Below are 19,570 nucleotides of genomic sequence, written 5' to 3' on the forward strand. Positions count from 1 at the left end.
TTCCATTAAAAGGACATACTTAATAAGATTAGCAGTACAATCTGTGACTTTAAATCCACTGGGGAGTAAATAACAAAGACTCCAGCCAATGTAATGGCTCTTCTACATACTCGACTCTTAGATGTCTGCGTCCCTTCTGAAGTGGCATAAACAAAGAGCAGAAACATGGCCACAGCTGCCCGAAAGCAGGAGCATTTACTGTGCCTTGAAAGTTGGCCCCAGATGTTTCCAAGCATTGGCTCAAAAACTACACGGCACCTGGGATTTATTTAGTTTGTAATGTCCATAAAATTAAACCAATTAAATTAGTTGTAATTTACTGTAGTAGTTTTTTAAGTACATGAAGCAAAAGCGTGCCTCTGTTGAGGTCAATGGAATCCTTGCTGTTGAACGCAGGATTTATTGTGGAAAGGCATTTGGTGTAGAACCTACATGATTACAGGATTGGAGCTCCATCCATCTGAAACCCAAGCTACCTACAGCTCAGTTCTGATAACTATGGGTGGGTCTTCTCATGTGGAGCTTGCTCATCAGCTACCAGTCCACTGGAAGAAAATGTGCCTTCTGGGTGCAAATGACCCCCATGGGCTGTACAGTCTTAAGCAGTTGAACTTTTCACAGAAGCCTTGTTCTGTTCAAAAGAACAGATGGGGGTGCAAACTGTGTAGAAGCACAAGGATGTGCAGGTTGGTTGCACCTCATTGTTATCACCTACTTCTCCATGCCCTCTCTTGAGCTTTCATACAGTGAGCACAGAGGTCTGCAGGAGATTCTAATATCGGAATCTGCAACCAGGAACATGTAGAATTCATGATGAAAGGGAGGGTTCTAACCTGACTGAATATGGTCAGAATCTCACTGCAGATCTTTGTTCTCAACGTGCAAAACTTTTGGAGAGGATGAAACAGAATCAGTGGACATAGGGTTGTTTGTTAGAGGGACAGCATGCCTGCCCTACATGGTTTGAGCCCCCACAATTTCTTTTGAGTGCCTTAAGACATTTGAGCTATTACCCCCCCCTTTTAAAAGAGTGTTATACTGTTGGGATACAGAATAAAATCCCCATCACCTCCTATATAAATCAAAACAGGTTCACACACACACAGTTATACACACATACTTTATTATCACAATATTCTTAGTTGTCCATCTTGGAAAGGTAAAGAGGAACTACACTCACCCACACATCAAAGCTCAGAGCTTCCTTCCTTAACATATATTTTAAAGGTGCAAAACAAAGAAAACAGAATGATATCAGTCAGGGAAGTGATTTTCATATAGAGTAGGAAGCAATGTTTACACTGCAAGATGGGAGGAGTGACCCATGGAACAAAGGACTACTATTTCATTCATAGATGATAAATACTGGAGTCTGGGAAAAGAAAGGGAGGTTTACTTCTCACTGTCTATCCTTCAGATTTACAAGGTCGTAACATATGGATAAGAGTGAACTGTTACTTTCTTGTTAATTGCTTCTCAACAGGGAAGAGGGGCCTCATTGGGGAAAGTCAATGTGAGTCCCTCAGCAAAAATGGCATACAGATTCCTATAAAATGTTCATATTCTAATTTATGTGCATGAAACACATTTATAAATAATTACCATAATCTAAATAAACTTATTAGAGTAGATAAGACTCAACAGGTGTTCTGTGTGGCTGCTCAGTTTGCTGTCCAAGTGCTGATTGTTGAGTGACAACTTCAAGGCCTCTGCTGTTAATTCTTATGGATATCCTTAAACTGAACTCAAACCAGAAAACTGCAGACCTTCAGACACAGAGAACTGTCCTTTGACAGTCAATGAAATAGAGGGCTGCCTCTGTAGGACACAGGGCCACCCTATTGGTGGGAGCCTTTTGAGCAGTGACTGTGTCCCTACATTCAATCATATCAAGTTCTTACTCTTTCACTGAAGAAATGAGTTGTGCATCAATCATATATATGAGAGTTATAATTGTAAAGAAAGGCAGTGGCTGTGTAATCATCCCTCAGATGATGTGTGTGGGTGAGTAATGCAGTTCTGAAAGCAAAAACCTCATAGAAACATCATCGTATTTAAAATTATACGAACTGTAACCACACAGCTTGTTTATTTTTCACCTGTCACTAAGAAGCTTCTCAACCAACCACATGTTTCAGGAGGCATTGATGGGACTACATATGATCAGCTTTTATCATCTTATTATTTTGTGATATAGCACAGAAACGCCAAGAGAGGTGCCAGCATCTGGAGTCAGGCATGGGTCAGCAACAAAACACTAAAGCACCTCATTGTTCTGCTCGGACACTGAAGTCTAGCGCTTTCTGGCAGTTCCCTTGCTGCAAGAAGCCAAGTTACAGGGAACCAGGCAGAGGGCCTTCTTGGTGGTGGCACCCGCCCTGTGGAACGCCCTCCCACCAGATGTCAAAGAGAAAAACAACTACCAGACTTTTAGAAGACATCTGAAGGCAGCCCTGTTTAGGGAAGCTTTTAATGTTTGACGGACTATTGTATTTTAATATTTTGTTGGAAGCCGCCACCCAGAGTAACAAAACAGCTCAGTCCTAGTGGTCACAGCAACTCTTACCAGTAGATCTTGCCCCAATGAAGCTGTTGTGAGGACTGAAGGTCCCCACCTTCCCACTGCTCTCTAAGGCTCCTCCCCCTGGTTCCTTCCCCAGCAGCCCAAGGCTTTGTCGTCTTGCCTCTTATCGCTCCACCCTCTTCATTTCTCTGCGTGTTCTGGGAGAAGAAGAAGAGAAGAAGAGTTTGGATTTGATATCCCGCTTTATCACTACCCGAACATTCTCCTTTCCCTTCCTCCCCCACAACAAACACTCTGTGAGGTGAGTGGGGCTGAGAGACTTCAGAGAAGCGTGACTAGCCCAAGGTCACCCAGCAGCTGCATGTGGAGGAGCGGAGACGCGAACCCGGTTCACCAGATTACGAATCTACCGCTCTTAACCACTACACCACGCTGGCTCTCCAGACTGGAGGGAGAGGAGCTAGTTGCAGCAGGAGGGGAAGATTCCCTAGATTCTTCAGCAGACTGTCTCATCTCTGTCTCCTGGCCCCCTTTCTCTCCTGCCTCTGAGTCTGGAGTGGCCTCTTCCTTCTCACTAAAGCCTCACTAAATCTCTTCAGTTTCCAACACCTCATCCTCCCTGTCTGCCCCCTTTTCTCCCTTTGACCACTCATCGTCATCCCACCACCAGTTCCCTGGCTCTGAGCTTTCTTCACTGGGGGTCCCCAGTTGGTGCCTCCTACTAGTCCTCTGCATCCAGCCAGTCCATGACATTACGACTATTTCCATCAAAAGAATATAAATCATGTCTTTTAAAAACATATGACTGTTCCACTTTTCAGAAATCCATTTGGTGGCAATTGAAGGAATACATTTCATTGTCAATTGCAATTTCTCAGCAGCCAGATTTCTGAATGTAAGCACAAGAAATATTTGAATAAGGAATATATGAAAAACATCTTTTTTCAGCTAGCAATGAAGACTTATCCCTTCAGCATATTACTGATCAGTAGTACCCTTCCAGAGTAATTTGAACCCATTTTTGCATTATTTGTACAAATAACATGCATTTTCTCACCATGCCATCTGGTGTCTGGTGGTAAGATGCTCATGGATCTTTGGTCTATTTGGAGCAAAGGACAATAATTATTGTCTTTATATTATGGAAACAGTAGCCTGGGCACAAATTATATAGGATGCACAGAAATAGTTAATGGCCCTTCTTTAGTATTTATGTTACTAAGGAATGGTAACGAGTAGACACATTGAAATTAATGAGCATGACTCAGCTAGTGGCATTAATCTGGCCTTGGCCCAAATTAAATAACCAATATCTAAAACTTCATTTGGCCAAATAAGTGCAATCTTCATGTCGTCTGAACTGGACACAGAATTGCTCAAGAACTTCCACTTCTGGTTTGCATTTTGCATGAGAAGCCTATAGAACTACAACATTCTGAAGTTGTTCCTGTTAATAACCTAACCAGATATGGAGGCCTGGTCTGTGACCATGAATGGCTACAAATCTCTCCTCTCAAATCAGCCCACATGGCCTAGTAATAGACATCACTGGGGGAGCTAAGGCAATTTCTGGAAAACACTGCAGGGACAAGACATTTCTCTTCTGAATATAATAATAGATACACCCATTTTGTATCTTTCTTAGAAAATAATATCATAGTTATGTTCAGTCCCATAAAAAGCCTCTCCATTTTATGGCACTATCTGCACAAAACAAGTCATTTAGATATTATAACAGTATTTTATATTATACCTTATACCAAAGGCTCTTTTGCCATAATAGCAGAAAAGCACAATATCGGGTTCATGAAATAAATACTGGTTTTAAAAAATGCTGCACCCTTGTTGTATTGTTGATGATAACCAAAGCCCCCCATTTCAGTTCCTGGAATTGTTGCAAATTACTTTTAACATACTATATATTTCAATAATATCTAGTTAAGATTTTATGGTGACATTTTAGTCTAAAATATGATGTACTGTTTTTTCCATGTTTTCATAAAACATTACCGTGGGTGAGATTTTCACATTAACTACAATTGCAGGAATGACTGATGTTCAAATCTAAAGACAATTTCTGTCATTATTAAACTTCATTATAAAATAACGTACGTGGGTGGAATTGCGGTTTGATGCTTTTGTAATTTGCTCTACCTTTCCCAATGTACTTTTCAGTTACATTAACTGAATCATTTCATCTTACGAATGCAAAGATGAAGGAGAAGAACAAAAACATACCCATTAACTGAAGCAGTGCAAATGTGCATCGTTAATGGAAACCATTTTGACATATTGTGTTTGATTCCATGGTGTATCTACTCAAACAATTTCAATGGCATATTAAAACAAAATGCTACATTGTGCTCTTCACTAAGAATGCAAGTAATAGACTTCAAAAATTACTTTTCAGCTGAAACTGTTGGAAATGAAGAAATGTTTTACATTATGAAAAGCTAATGCTAGCAAAGGGGGGAAATGGGCTGGAATGAAAATTTGGGCTTGGAGGGTTTTGTAGTTGTTGTTTTCGCGAAGAACAAACGCTACATACAGTGGCAGAGTTTGCTTCAGAAGGAACACACTAGCATCTATTCAGTAATAATTAATTCATTGATTTTCTTACAATTAAAGCTTTCTTGGTGGGAGGCCACACTGAGTAATTTGACAGTATTCGCTCTGGCAGAGCCAAAAGCTAATTGCATTTAAGCATCATGATGTTTCAGGACTGCTGTTTCAAGCATGTCTCCACCGTAATTCTAATGCATACTTTGTTCTAGAAACAAATCTGGCAGCATAGCACATATAACGGGGCAGTGCATAAATAAGGTTGATGGTGAAAGTATTTTCAGCTGAAAGCTCCTGTTGCTGAAGTTTCACATTTGACATTTCATAGAGCTGCCATTCTTCCAGTCCCTTAAAAAAAGTCTTTATAACCACTCCTCTATGATATAAGTAGAGCTCTCAAGGCAGCTAACACTGGAATGCATTGGGGGATGGGGGTAGTTCTACATATATGTTTCAGCTAAAGGCTAGTTTTGGCATTTCGATGAGATCTGGGCTAGGGAATTTTATTTTAGATTTGCAACTGAGTGTTCATTTGATGGATGAACTGCAACCTTCTCTGGGCTGATCCAGTGCAACAAAGAGCTTAAGCTAGACTTGCTTGTGCTGTTTGTCTCTCTGAATTGCTGGAACAGCCCGTTAGCCCAGGGGATGTCTGTCATGATACTATGATTAATATGCAACCACCAGTGAAAAACTAGCTGTAATATCCCTAAATGTAGCCCTTGAGGAGCTCTGCACAAAAATGATGCTTATGGACTTTTATTTTACAAGGACAAGGAAGAAGTAAATAAGTTGTCATCTTTTTCTCTATCTTCCAAAATACTTGAGTCCAAACATACCATTTCAAGCAAATCAAACACTATCAATAAAACATACATATTATAGACCACAACAACTTCTTTTGTTGTTAAGCTGATACAGCTCTGCTGGTTTGTAGTCTATAGAAAAACAGCTTGAACAATACAGAAGCACATTCATTCCTCAGGCTTCAAACCTGTGCACACCTATTAAGGAGTAAGGGTGGCTCTACACTAGGTATTTTGTGGGGAATTGCTATGCTTCATTCAATCACTTTTTATGCGACATCCATATGATGCCATCATCCATGTATTGTCATCCTGTATTTTCCCTGTGGTTCTTTCCATCTTTTTTTCAGATTGCAGAAAGTCCAACTTTTTTCACTGGAACAGGAGACTACCATGAGATCTGCAGTTGTAGATGCTTTTAGTGCTACTCCTCAATCTGAAAAGATTGAGCAGCTAATACTGGAATGCATTGGGGGATGGGGGTAGTTCTACATATATGTTTCAGCTAAAGGCTAGTTTTGGCATTTCGATGAGATCTGGGCTAGGGACGAGATGGTTGGATAGTGGGTGGAACTTTGACATCAGGAAAGTGGACCTGTCCCAGCTCGTCACACATTCATTATACTGTGACAATTGTGATGAGCAGCATTTCATGACCTTGTTTTTGTTTCCCCCCCAATCAATCTTTCAATGATTGTTAAAATGTTTCCCTGGCCATTTAAATAAAAGAGAAAAGAGATGTACAATATTGCAACACCATAATGCTGTAACATCTTTGGAGTATGGTGTTACAGTGCAATCGCACCTTAATAAACAAATGTTATAGCAGTTACAGCACTATAGCAGACTATAGCCATAAAAGTGCTTCAGCAATATTTGAAAACAATATAAAATGATACCCACAAGTGTTATAATGACTATGTGCTGAGCATGGGCCCACCCAGTATGGACAAAATACAGTGAGATGCACACAGAGATAAACAGACAATAACATTGATGGTGTAGAAAGTCACCTGGGTCCTATAGTTTATAACAACTATACACAATCTGGTCATGAATACCCTTTTCTTGGGTAAGGTGGTGGAGGGCTAGTACCCAAGCAGTTCCTGGAGAATATTAATTACTTGGATCTGTTTCAATCTGCATTCAGGTGCAGTTTTGGAACTGAATGGAAGTCATGTATAGCAGGACGGGGGAAGTGCGAGTCTGCTTCTTCTAGGAGCACTTTTTACCAACTACTGCTGGAATATCAATTATGGTTGTTCTTGGACAAGAGTAGTCTGCCCATGCTGATTCTTGCATTGGTAACCTCAAGACTCAATTTTTGCAATGTACTCTATTTGACGCGACCCTTGGGCCTCGTCCCGCTGATACAAAACACTGCAGCTAGACTGTTAATGGGCACAGACTATCACTAGAACATAACTCCAGTGCTCCAAAGACTGCACACTGGCTGTCCATAGATTACTGGGTCATGTTCAATTATTTGTATTATTTTGTATTAATTTATAAGGCCCTTCTTTGGGTGTACTGGGTGTTAGGGGAAGGATAGTACCTCTGTTGGGGGAAATGTCATGCTCCTTCCGGGGTAGTTTGTCCACCTTTGCTCTCCACCCTGCACTCAACTTTCACCTGCAGCTCCTAGAAGCTGTCAGCATGTGCCTCGGCCACAGCCTGGGAACGGCTTTGACTGGCTGGGTAGTTCTTGGGTTTCAAACCTTTGCAGGTGAAGACAAGCTCCAGCAGATTGAGTGGATAAGATCAATAGTGGGTCCAATGGTCAAGAAGAGGGTTACAGCACATGCTGTAGAGGGAAATGAGGGGCAGATGGGACTCATCAATCTGGGAAGGCAGCCCATGATGGAGAAGAACTCTGGTCGTAAACCTTGACTGCCTTGTGGCTATACTCATTCATGAGAAAGGCTTCAGGAGTAAACCCTGAGGAAAATTCCATGTCTGCTGCTTCGGGAGAAGAAAAGGCATATTGTCTGGGCAGCCCAGGACCTTCAACACACTGCCCAGGCTTACACTCCAGAGAAGTCACTACGGTGCTAACACAGCAAAAACAATGTGTGAGGCAGCAGTTATGAGTTACTGACCTCTGCAGCCACAGCAGTCGCTGTGATTCTCCAGTAGGGTAAAGGAAAAGGGACCCCTGACCATTAGGTCCAGTCGTGACCAACACTGGGGTTGCGTGCTCATCTCACTCTATAGGCTGAGGGAGCTGGCGTTTGTCCGCAGACAGCTTCTGGGTCATGTGGCTAGCATGACTAAGCCACTTCTGGCGAACCAGAGCAGCGCACGGAAACACTGTTTACCTTCCCACCAGAGCGGTACCTATTTATCTACTTGCACTTTGACGTGCTTTCGAACAGCTAGGTTAGCAGGAGCTGGGATCGAGCAACGGGAGCTCACCCTGTTATGGAGATTCGAACCGCCAACTTTCTGATTGGCAAGTCCTAGGCTCTGTGGTTTAACCCACAGCACCACTCGCGTCCCTGATTCTCCAGTAGTTTGACTTAAACCACTCTGGAGGCACACTTCATTGTCTCTCAAAACAGACTGATGCCAACAACAAAATACTTCAAGGACTGCCTAACCCCTTATATTCCTTCCCAGTCACAGACATCTTTGAGGGGAGTCAATGTTAATGGTCCCCCATGACTTGGATTCATGGCTGGTACCAATCAGGATCCATGCATTTAGTATTATGAAGCTCCCTTCTAGTTGAGGTCAGACTGGTTCCCTCCCAACAGAACTTCAAGCAGTCATTTTAACTGAAATTTGATTTTGTAGTGTTAACTGATTTTTGTTTTTTTGGGTTGTATCTTTCTAAACCACTTAGAGACTACTGTATTTAGGTACTATATAATATCAATCAATTATTTAATCATGGAAACATCTAACATTTTGAGATATACAATCACAGCTGACTTTAGCAACGCACTACACTGTTGTGTAGTAGTGGGTGCCTGTCCTGGCTCCCGACTGATCTTCTGGAATTGTAGGATAGGAAGTTGGAGGAGGTGGATTTGAGTGTCAGTGGAGATCGGGACAGGGTTGACAGAATGTATGAGGTAAGTGTTATGATGGGAGGAAAGTGAGGTGTGGACAGGAGAATGGTGAAGACAGGAGGCAATTTTATTTGTATAGTTTATTGTGCTGTGCATGTTGAGAAGACTGTATAAACATAATATGTTAAAATGTGAATAGAATCTGGAGTTCCCGATCAGAATTAGTGTTGGTTTTCTGTACCTCAATGTTTCCATGGTTTCAGTGCAGAAAAATTCTCTGCAGATACCAAATGAAGTTACATGTCACAGGGCTGAAGGGATAATTTCTGTCTAAATACATTTTTGATGAAGCTGTTAGTGACCTGGAACAGAGTTAAGAAATAAATATGCCATCCTCAGATTTGTGGGATAATGAGTGGCCTTTGAATGCTAAAAGAAATATAAACATTAATATAGTCCCTGGAGGAAAGAATTAAAATAAATCAATTAACCTTTTGATATAGCGGACAAATGATCTGTTGGATCCTTCAGACTATTAGAGTGTAACTTATGTTTTTAGCAGTAATTAGGAAAATCATTAGCAACACCTAGATTATGTAAAGGCAAATAGGAGCAACAACAACAACCTCTACCCATTGCCAATTTTAGAAACTATTTGTTTCCTTAGACAAACATTCAAATTCAGATCACCATGCCAATACAGAAGACTGGGCACATTAATTCAGTGCAAATATTAGTTTAGTTCTACCAAGCATAGCTCAGAAAATCACAGACATTTTCTCCAGACCCTCATTGTTGTTGTTGTTTAGTCATTTAGTCGTGTCCGACTCTTCGTGACCCCATGGACCAGAGCATGCCAGGCACTCCTGTCTTCCACTGCCTCCCGCAGTTTGGTCAAACTCATGTTCATAGCTTTGAGAACACTGTCCAATCATCTCATCCTCTGTCGCTCCCTTCTCCTTGTGCCCTCCTTCTTTCCCAACATCAGGGTCTTTTCCAGGGAGTCTTCTCTTCTCATGAGGTGGCCAAAGTATTGGAGCCTCAGCTTCATGATCTGTCCTTCCAGTGAGCACTCAGGGCTGATTTCCTTAAGAATGGATAGGTTTCTTCTTGCAGTCCATGGGACTCAAAGTCTCCTCCAGCACCATAATTCAAAAGCATCAATTCTTCAGCGATCAGCCTTCTCCAGACCCTCATAGTCAACTCCAAAGAAACAATTCCCTCACCAGACCGTGACCCACATAGCAACAGTTCCAGCCATAGGGAGCCTCAGTAGTATTTGGTCCATCATCCTTATCCTACTCAACTACATTGCCCTGCACCATATGTACCTGTCCAAATCAGGCGGGGCTAGATGTCATCACAGCTGCCACCTGTGGCAATTAGGGCTCCTAATCTGGCCAATCAAGCCACTGCTGGGCCACCCTCAAGGGTAGGAGTGCTCCTGTGAGGACTCATAGGAAGGGTTGGCTGCTCAAGGCCAAAGCTACACCTCAATCTTTCTTGCGTGTTTTCCACTACATTAGGAATGGGGAAGGAATTTGATTAATGTCACATTTAAAGGCTAACCTACCAAATTCACACTTTCTGAAACAATGTGTGAACTGAACTTCTCCTAATTTTGCAGTGCAAGTCCTCTAGCTTGGTAATGTGTATAAAATGCACACACTGCGGTAAAAGGTATATATTCGGCAAAATTGCATACAAAGATATTTGCAAAAATGCATTGCATTAGAGTAAAGCTGGTTGGCAAAAAACATGCATATTAGGCAAAATTGCTTACCAAAATGTACTTATAAGGAGAAATTTGCACTAAGATACTGGTGAATATTCTTGAGTATTTTTTTTTAATTGCAGAATGCTGCAGAAAGGTGGGAAGCTGACTGGGAAAATGAGATACAGAGAGAACCAAAAGTGACATATCCACCCATCCCTATCTGCTCAGCCCAGTAATTTGCTTTCATTACCAGAACTGAATGTTCAGCTTCTCACACAACAATGCCTTTTCCCTTTCTACACTTGCTGGGTCTCATTCCACCTAAAGCTCCTTCCTCACCTGTACCCTTTTTTTCAAAGGTTGAAGAGAGTTTGGTTCCAAGGAGGACTCCTCACCTCCAGGGTATCTTAGCTACTCTCCACTTTCCACTGAATAGTGATCAAATAGGTTCTTCCACAGAGGTTGGAGAGTTTCAAATGGTAAAAGAACACCATATTAACCACATCACTAACTCTTCATGGCTGTTGTTTTTAAGATAGCAGCCTGGGGAGGGGGACACACAAAATGGTTCCGGCTGTTACATGAGGTTAGGGAGGGCTTTAACCTTTCAATGGTGTTATAGTCCCAAGCAAGGGTGCCAATTTGATTTAAAAATTTTTTTGGGGGGAGGCTCAGGTAAGCCACCCCCTGCATAATCTATCACAAGATGCAGTACACACACCATTTGAATGATAAAGCCCATATCTTTGGGGACTCCCAGCCCCCTCAAATATTTTATTGGAGGGGGGTGATGGGACCTTGGCCCCTAGGAGCTGGCTCCTATGGTTCCAAGCCAAAATCACCCCCTGCACCTGCTATTTGTCCTGGAAGGAAAGCTTTCGTTGGTACCATTGTCAAATTTCCACCCAGGGGAAGGAGCAGATTCATTTTCCCTGCACCTGATTAGTATCAGGAGCATAGCTGGGGCAAAGGATAAATGATGATGATGGTGTTGATGATTTATATTTGTTAGTCACTTTATCTTGCCCAGAGTGACAAAAGCAACTTCCAACCAACCAGACAAAAATTCAACATAGATACATTAAAACCAAGAGGAAAGAGAAATACCCCAGAGTCAATTCCTCACGTCTCTAGAAAAAGAACCCTGTCTGAAACACTGGGCAGTCGTGTCCAGACTGTGTAGGCAATACAAGGCTCAATACTTTGAGTAGGAATAGGATAGCTTCCTATGTTCTTAGCTTGAAGTTCAGGCATGCTTCCCATGGCCCCTTGTAAAGTCTACCTCCCCCCACCCACTTGCCTGTACAGCAGGGATAGGTAGAAGATAGATCATGATTTATGTAGACCTTTGGGTGATTTGCAGGGGCTCAGCAAGGGTTTCTGACTGCCAGTCATTTAATAATAGCAACAGCAATGACCGCTCCCCGCTTAAAACGGGGGGCGCCCTTTGCGTGGACGCGTGCAGCCCCTAGATCTGGAGCGGCTCCAATAGCATAGGCTTGGCTTTGCCTTCCCTCAGGTGGGATACCTGGAGGTCTCCGCCTACCTCAGTCAGTTGTCCAATCCCACCTGGGGGAAGCGTTGCCAAGGAGACCAGGCCAGGTAGGGGAGGGATTACCTGCCCACACAAAGGAGGGAGGATCTTACCTGGGAATTCTCACTTGGCTACAGAGCTTCTCCCACCCTACCCACCCTCAGTTAATGTCTTATTTTGCAGGTTAATTTTCCTCACAGGTTTTGCAAGTTAACTTTTCTTCACAGGTATGCGGGCGCTGCTACGTTAAGGTCGCTGTTAAAGGGCCGGAAAGGAATTTCCCTGCATTGGCAGGTTTCGCCTTTCCCGTAGCAACTTTGACGGTATCAGGCCTTGGGCGGAATCCTTTTGTCCATCTTCCTCTTTGCGGCGGCGATACCAGGGTTCCCCGTTAAAGGGGTTTTCTGAAGGGAGGCTTTGACCGTACGCCGAAAGGTCGTCATTGCTCTCCCCTGCGGCGGCGGCGTTACGGGGGCGGCTATCTCTGCTTGAACATATGTTCTCCAGAGCCGGCCCATCCCCCCCCGCACTGGATAACCCTGATGCTCCCTAGGTCCCCGGCTGAGGACTGGGGAGGGAGAACGCCCAATGCCTGAGCCAAGGTCTACCCACATTTGAAATTTAATAAAGTTGTGGCCAATTTAATCCCATAGTACGTTGTCTTGAGTCGTTATTACACATGACGGGGGGACCGTGCGGGATCTGGGGACTCTGCCTGTCCACGCAAAACAACTTTCCCCACTTGAATTAGGTTGATGAACCGGACTGTGAGCTCACTGCAGATCTGATGCTGAAAACAAAATCCTTCAGGCATTCATTCTAACTGGGTGTCCCTTGCAGCTGGCTGTGACTGGTAGAACTTGGTGGATCTTGGGGTTCTAGTAAAGGCAACAATCTAGATCCAGCAACTCTGAAGTCTGCCTGCTGATATGGTGCTGATATCTAATTTCCATCTGCAGCATGGGATGAGAACAGCAATCAATGGGATTTGCTTAGGAGAAGTAAGTCCAATTGAAGACAGTGACAGTTACTTGCAAATAAAGGTGCCAAGGATTGGGCTGTTTTAAGTACTGCCATCTGAACGCTCTGAAGTAGTATATAAATGTTAAGTGTTATTAAGTGAGCAAACTAGAAGCAGAATTTATTTGCTCTGTTTCTTTCCATACTTCATCACGATCAGTGCAGGAATGATGTTGCACTAAATGTACTGCAACAAGAGTAGGAAGAGAGGGCTTTTTCCATTTAATAAAAGGACTGTTGAAGTCAGTGTAATGGCTTATTTAAAAGAAGCGTTCATACAATATAAGTGAAGAGCAATTACAGAGAAATGCTTATTTTCTTGCAAGTTAGAATGTTTGTGGAGCACCACAAAGTACAAAATAGGGCTCTTAATCTTGTTGGTTATCTTGGAAGCTTCGGTATTTTTTTTAAAGTATATAAATATGTAAGTACTATTCATTTTAGAGGGGAATATTAGAATGCTGTAAAATTCCCTTTTCATTTCAGCCTGTTGTAAATAAACTGAACCTTTACAGTAGGTTTTTGTCAGGCTCCCAGAAAGACAATTTTATTTTATAGCACATCCTAGACTGACAGCCAGAAACTGTTCTGCACCACCTCAGTACAAACAAAATTAGCTTCTCACAATATTTTTGCAGATGTTAAAGGTCATTAATAGAATGAAACCAGATGACTAAAGCAATACATTTGGAATGATTGGGTTTTATTTTTCTCCCTAGCTTAAAGACACAGAGTCCCCTTTTCATGACTACTTGGCTGCATTTCAATTTTTTTTATTAAAAAAAAGCCATTTAATGGTTTCCAAAACCATAAAAGTAAAAGTGTTGGTATATGTATATCTTGGCTTATATAGTCTTCCTTGTGTGACAGTTCAGGGATTTTTACAGGGATGGATATAATATTAACTGTTCAGACAACACACTGCTTTAACAATTGCTCAATCTCTATATTCTTACCAAGGTCAAATGTTCTTCAGTGTTCCAATCAAACAGTATGATGCCTGGGATACTATTCAATGTAAAATTAAAGGAGAAAATCTATTTCAAAACAAGGAATTTCCATTTATGTAATTGTGTAATTGGGTTAATTATTGCAGTTGTAATGACTTAAGGCTTTCACAGAAATTCCAGATTCAAAACCTGCTTAAATCAGTGTCAGTTATTTTAACTATATTTGTTAATGCGATCTGAAGCAAAACAAAAAACAAAAAACAAAAAAAAACACATTTCCCCTGCTCTAGTGATTTCTTGGGTGGCTTCTGAGAAATGTATGAAGGTGCCCCTCACAAGGTCTTTCAACTAAGGTGGGTGCAAGCAATGTGGTTGTCTTCTCAGGTGATCCTTCAGGTACCCTGGACCCAAGTTGTTCAGGGCTTTGTATATCAATATAAGAACCTTGAATGTGGCCCAGTAGCACATGAGAAGCTGGTGTTGTTGGTTTTGAAGAGGCATTACATGCTGTTGGCTGTTTGCCTCCAACAGCAGGTTCAAATTCAGTTTACTGGCACTCACTCAGCCCACCACTGCATTAAGGCACTTGTCTAGGATGTGTGCAGCCACTGCTGATTCAGAGGTCAAGAAAAAACAGAGCAGTGCATGTCAGCGGTATACGGGTGGCACCATGCTCCAAAACCTCCAGTGACTGCTCCCAGCAGCTGGATGTTGATGTTAAATAGCATAGGGTGCAAAAGGGTGCCCTGCGGAACATGGGGAAGCATGACCCTACTATTTCTATTACAGTTTTTCCTGCTCCTCCCTATATAACCGGTTCCTGAAAGCAACAACTGGAGATGTTTGCTTGGTCCCTTGCCAGTTGTGCAGCTGATATGAAGAAAGTTAACCAAGAGTGGGCTTTTGTGTGAAATTACTATGAGCTCCATTCAGTTCTCGTTCTGAAAACAAATTCGGTATGTTCAGAATGTGCTTACAGACACCCCTCAGAAGTTGTGGTTTGTAGATAGTTGGATGCTAGTAAAAAAGCAAAGTAGATCCAACAAGGCTGAAGTCTGCCCATGCCTGGGATGATTCCCTTTTCTCAAAAGGAATAAGGCCAGCATTCTATGTTCTATATTGTCTATGTACAACAACTGGAGAGAATTATTCCAATAATATTAAGATACTTTTGTACTCAAGTGTGACTGACTAGATAGGACAGCTTTTGTAGGGGGGGGGGATTCTAGTCTCTAATTATCCAGATCAGTGGATATTAAAATTGGGAAGAGGGAAAGGGCTCCTGGAATAATTGAAAGTGATTTCCCTTTTTGCTTTGCTTTCTCTTTACATTTATCTGGAAGGACTGCGTAATGTTTGAATTCTGAGTAGCTCTGACAAACATCTGGGTTTTAGTGTAGATTTCACAATGGATGGAAAAACCAGGGAAAGATACATCAATTTAAAAGACTGGCAGCCAAATTCTACACAATGGTACCTGGGTGTAAGCCCTGCTGAGTTTAATGAGACATATTTGGAAGTATGTATGTATGTGTAGGACTGCAGACATGATTACAGCATGGAAGCAGAGAATTGTAGAGTTGGAAGGGACCTCAAGGGTCATCTAGTCCAACCCCCTGCAATGAAGGAATCTCAGCTAAAGCATCCGTGACAGATGGGCATCCAACATCTGATTAAAAACCTCCAAGGTAGGAGAGTCCACAACCTCCTGAGGGGCCATGCAATATTTACAAAGAAAAATATATACAAAATATATGCAATATATACAGTGTGTTGCAAAATTCCTACCCCCATACAAAAACATTTTGTAAACTACAGTGGTACCTCAGTTTTCAAATGTCTCGGAAGTCAAACATTTTGGTTTTCGAACGCCGAAAACCTGGAAGTAACTGCTTCAGTTTTTGAATGCTTTTCGGACGTTGAACATGCCACGCTGCTTCCATATTGAGTTTTCCGTGCTTCCAGAAGTAAATGCTTTGGTTTTCAAACATTTCGGAAGTTGAACGGTCTTCCAGAACAGATTACGTTCAAAAACCGAGGTACCACTCTGGGCGGCTTCCAACCTATATAAAAACATAATAAAATTATGCCGGGCTGCCTTCTGATGTCTTCTAAAGGTTGTATAGGTGCTTCTCTCTTTGGCCCAGGTGTCACATAACTCATTTCTCCAATGAAAATAGGGACGTCCTGAGAAAAATTAGGACATTCTGGGATCAAATCAGAAACCGGGATGGCTTCTGTAAATCTGGGATTGTCCCTGGAGCATAGGGACATTTGGAGGGTCTGGACAATGCCACAGGTGGCAGACCCACAAGAGGGGCACCCCGCCCATGCCACCATTTCCACTGCTGTCAGAATGCTCACCTCTTACCAAGTTTCAGCAAGAGGGGAACGTTCTGGTGAGTGGTTTTGCTGCTCATCTTCCCCTCTCCTGGAGCATGGAAGTTGAGTGGCAAGGCCTTGCGGATTGCTCTTCCTCTTGCCAAGTTCTGCAAAAGGTGGGGGAAGCGGTGGGGGGCGGGCGGTATAAGTCCCCCCCCCCGAGGAACAGTCACAAGGGATCTAAAGCAGGAAAGAGAGTGATTTGGCCCCCCTTGCCGTTTTTCTTAAATAGCATCCCTTAGCATGCAAAACGTCTGATAATAACTTCACAAAAGACTTCCAGATGTTTTCTTGCTTTTTAATTTATTATGTATTCCATTTTCATTGCTATGATAAATATGTGTTAAAAACCAAGTTTACTAATTTGTCAATAATAATTTGTTTTGCTTCTCTTATTCTCAAGACAACAATTTGTATCCCAAATGATAGGTGTTGCATACTTTACAAACAGATTGTGGCTAATACGTATATTATAGATGTATGAACAGGACTCCACTAATGAATTGTCAAATGAAGAAATAGCTGGATGTAGACAGACCGAATATACCTCATTTCCTTAGATGGTTCATTGCATATTACTTTGTGAGGGATATACCAATTATTATTTTGTTAGTGTCAGGATTATTTAGCTTACAAAGGAGATCAGTGTGAACTCATTCAGCAAATATAGTAGAAAGAAAATGTTTACACATCGTGATGAGTTCCAATTAAAGAACATGCAAATAATTGAGATAATTCAGAATTAAAACACTATGTGAATAATCCAGGAATTACATGGGAAACTATATTATGTGTGATTGGAAACTTAATTGAATACAAGGTGTGAAGTACTTCACAGCAATCTTGAATGAACTAGGAGGCAAATATCCTTGTATTTATGAATAAATATTTTAAGGCAAAAAGATGCAAGTAGTTTCCTTTAGGTAGCAATAGCATAATTTTACACGATTAGCCCAATCCAAACCCAAGATCTGGTATCTGAAATAGGCAAATCTTGGGCTGTCCTGGCTGAGCTGGGGCAGAACTCTCTCATTGCAGATCAGCTGGGGCATCGCTCCTGTAATTTCCTGAACCTGGCTCAGCTATCTGAAACTTCTTTTGGGTCAGTCACATGACCTGACAACTGGGCAGAATGTACACTGACAAAAACAGTGCTCTAAGTCAAACTCTGCCAGGCTGAGGCCAGCTCAGCACTAGCCCCACTTCTGAATGGAGTTTGGACTAGGGCATATTCCACCTGCGCAATTTACCCTGGCATAAATTATACTGGCTTCCTATATTTAGGATTGATCTGTATGAGCTTGAAATCTTGTGGAATGTAGTGGAGGTTGAACAGAAACAAGCTAGAAAATTTGCCCCCCCCCCAATGCTCTGATCCCTGTGGCAGATAGCTTCTTGAAATGCATGTTTTGATGGTGAAGTTAAGCATGCTACATTTGGCTCCCCCAGTCTGATACCCTCTAGATCAGTGGTGTCCAAACTTTTTTCAAAGAGGGCCAGATTTGATGAAGTGAACATGCGTGAGGGCTGGCCATGGTTGTTGAGCCTTTTTTAGCAAGAAATTGCTTTTTCAAAATTGCCTGGCAGGGGGGCGTTTGAAACCAGCCCAGGGACAGCAAGTGGCCCCCGGGCCAGACTTTGGACATGCCTGCTCTAGATATTTTGGACTACAATTTCCATCACCCCTGACCATTGACCATACTCGCTTGGACTGATGGGTGTTGTAATTCCCCAAATCTGGAGGGCAACAGGATGGGGGAAGGCTGCATTACATCATCAAGGATGCTCCAAAGAATCCTTCTCTTGCTCCTCTTGTCTGAAATACATTCTGACACTTAACCTGGGTTTGAACCCCTCCTTCTTGCTTCCCTACTCTTATAACCATTAGGCTATTCCACATTACAGTTTCCTAGAAGCTACAGAAACCCACTTCCTAGACATGGCAAAATGGCTACATCATGCTTGTATGGTGGATGGCTCTTGTAGTAGGGCATGAGACTCTTAATCTCAGGATTGGGGATTCGAACCCCACATTGGGCAAAAAAAGATTCCTGTATTACATGGAGTTGGACGAGATGGTCCCTTCCAACTCTAGAATTCAATGATTCAATGAAACTGCTTCTGCATGTTTGCCTGAAGAAGAAAGCTTCCACTGATGTCAGTGGGACATTCCCTGCCAGGGCTAATAGCAGCCAAAGGAGAGAGGGCTTCATTGAGGTTTCAGCAGTGGGGAAGGGTTAAATGTTCCCTCATTGCAAATTGCAATCTTTGGGCTCCCCTACAGTGGATGAATTTATACAAAAATATTTTATATTATTAATAAAAAAATACCATACATGTCAACTGCTTTCACGCAGTTGACATCCCAGCTGGACCTTAGAGTAAAAGCCACACCTGCCCTATTGAATGGCCAAGGAAATGCTGTATTGCAGAAAGTGACCTGTATATCATCTCAACAGTTAACCTATATTCTACAGAGCTGAAACTTGCATGTTTCCAATATTTAAAGATGCTATTTATTCTGAGAGTTAACAAGAATGTTTTTCATCAATACACATGACTTTCCATGTAACTTGCTCAATAATATATATGCTTTTCAAACAGACTGTCAACAGCTTTACTGTGGAGACTTTTTTCAATTGATTCTAGCACGAATCCTTCAGAATCACAAGCAAAGCAGCTGGAATCACCATCTGAGCATCCCTTCATTTGCATTCAAAGCGTTTATTCACTTAAGAGCTTGGAAGGAGCTAAAAGAGAAGAGGAGGGAAAATCTAATAAAGAAAACACAGTAGTGGGCTTGGTCACAGCACTACACTTTGTCCGGTAGCACTGTATGCTACTAGTGGTACTGGAATGATGTCTGGTAGCAGTGGATCTCTGCTTTCCAGGAATACTTACTTTTCACTTTTCACTTGTTGAAGGTGGATAAAGGAAAAACCTCACTTCCTGTTATGCTGCACTGCAACCTCAAAATGAGTTGCACCAGGAGTTCTTACAAGGAGAAAACATTTGACAACTCGAAGGGCTGTAACTGACTGGTGACCACCAGCTGGGAAGA

Source organism: Podarcis melisellensis (genome assembly GCF_964234715.1).
Source record: "Podarcis melisellensis genome assembly, chromosome: 7".
Classification (NCBI taxonomy): Eukaryota; Metazoa; Chordata; class Lepidosauria; order Squamata; family Lacertidae; genus Podarcis; species Podarcis melisellensis.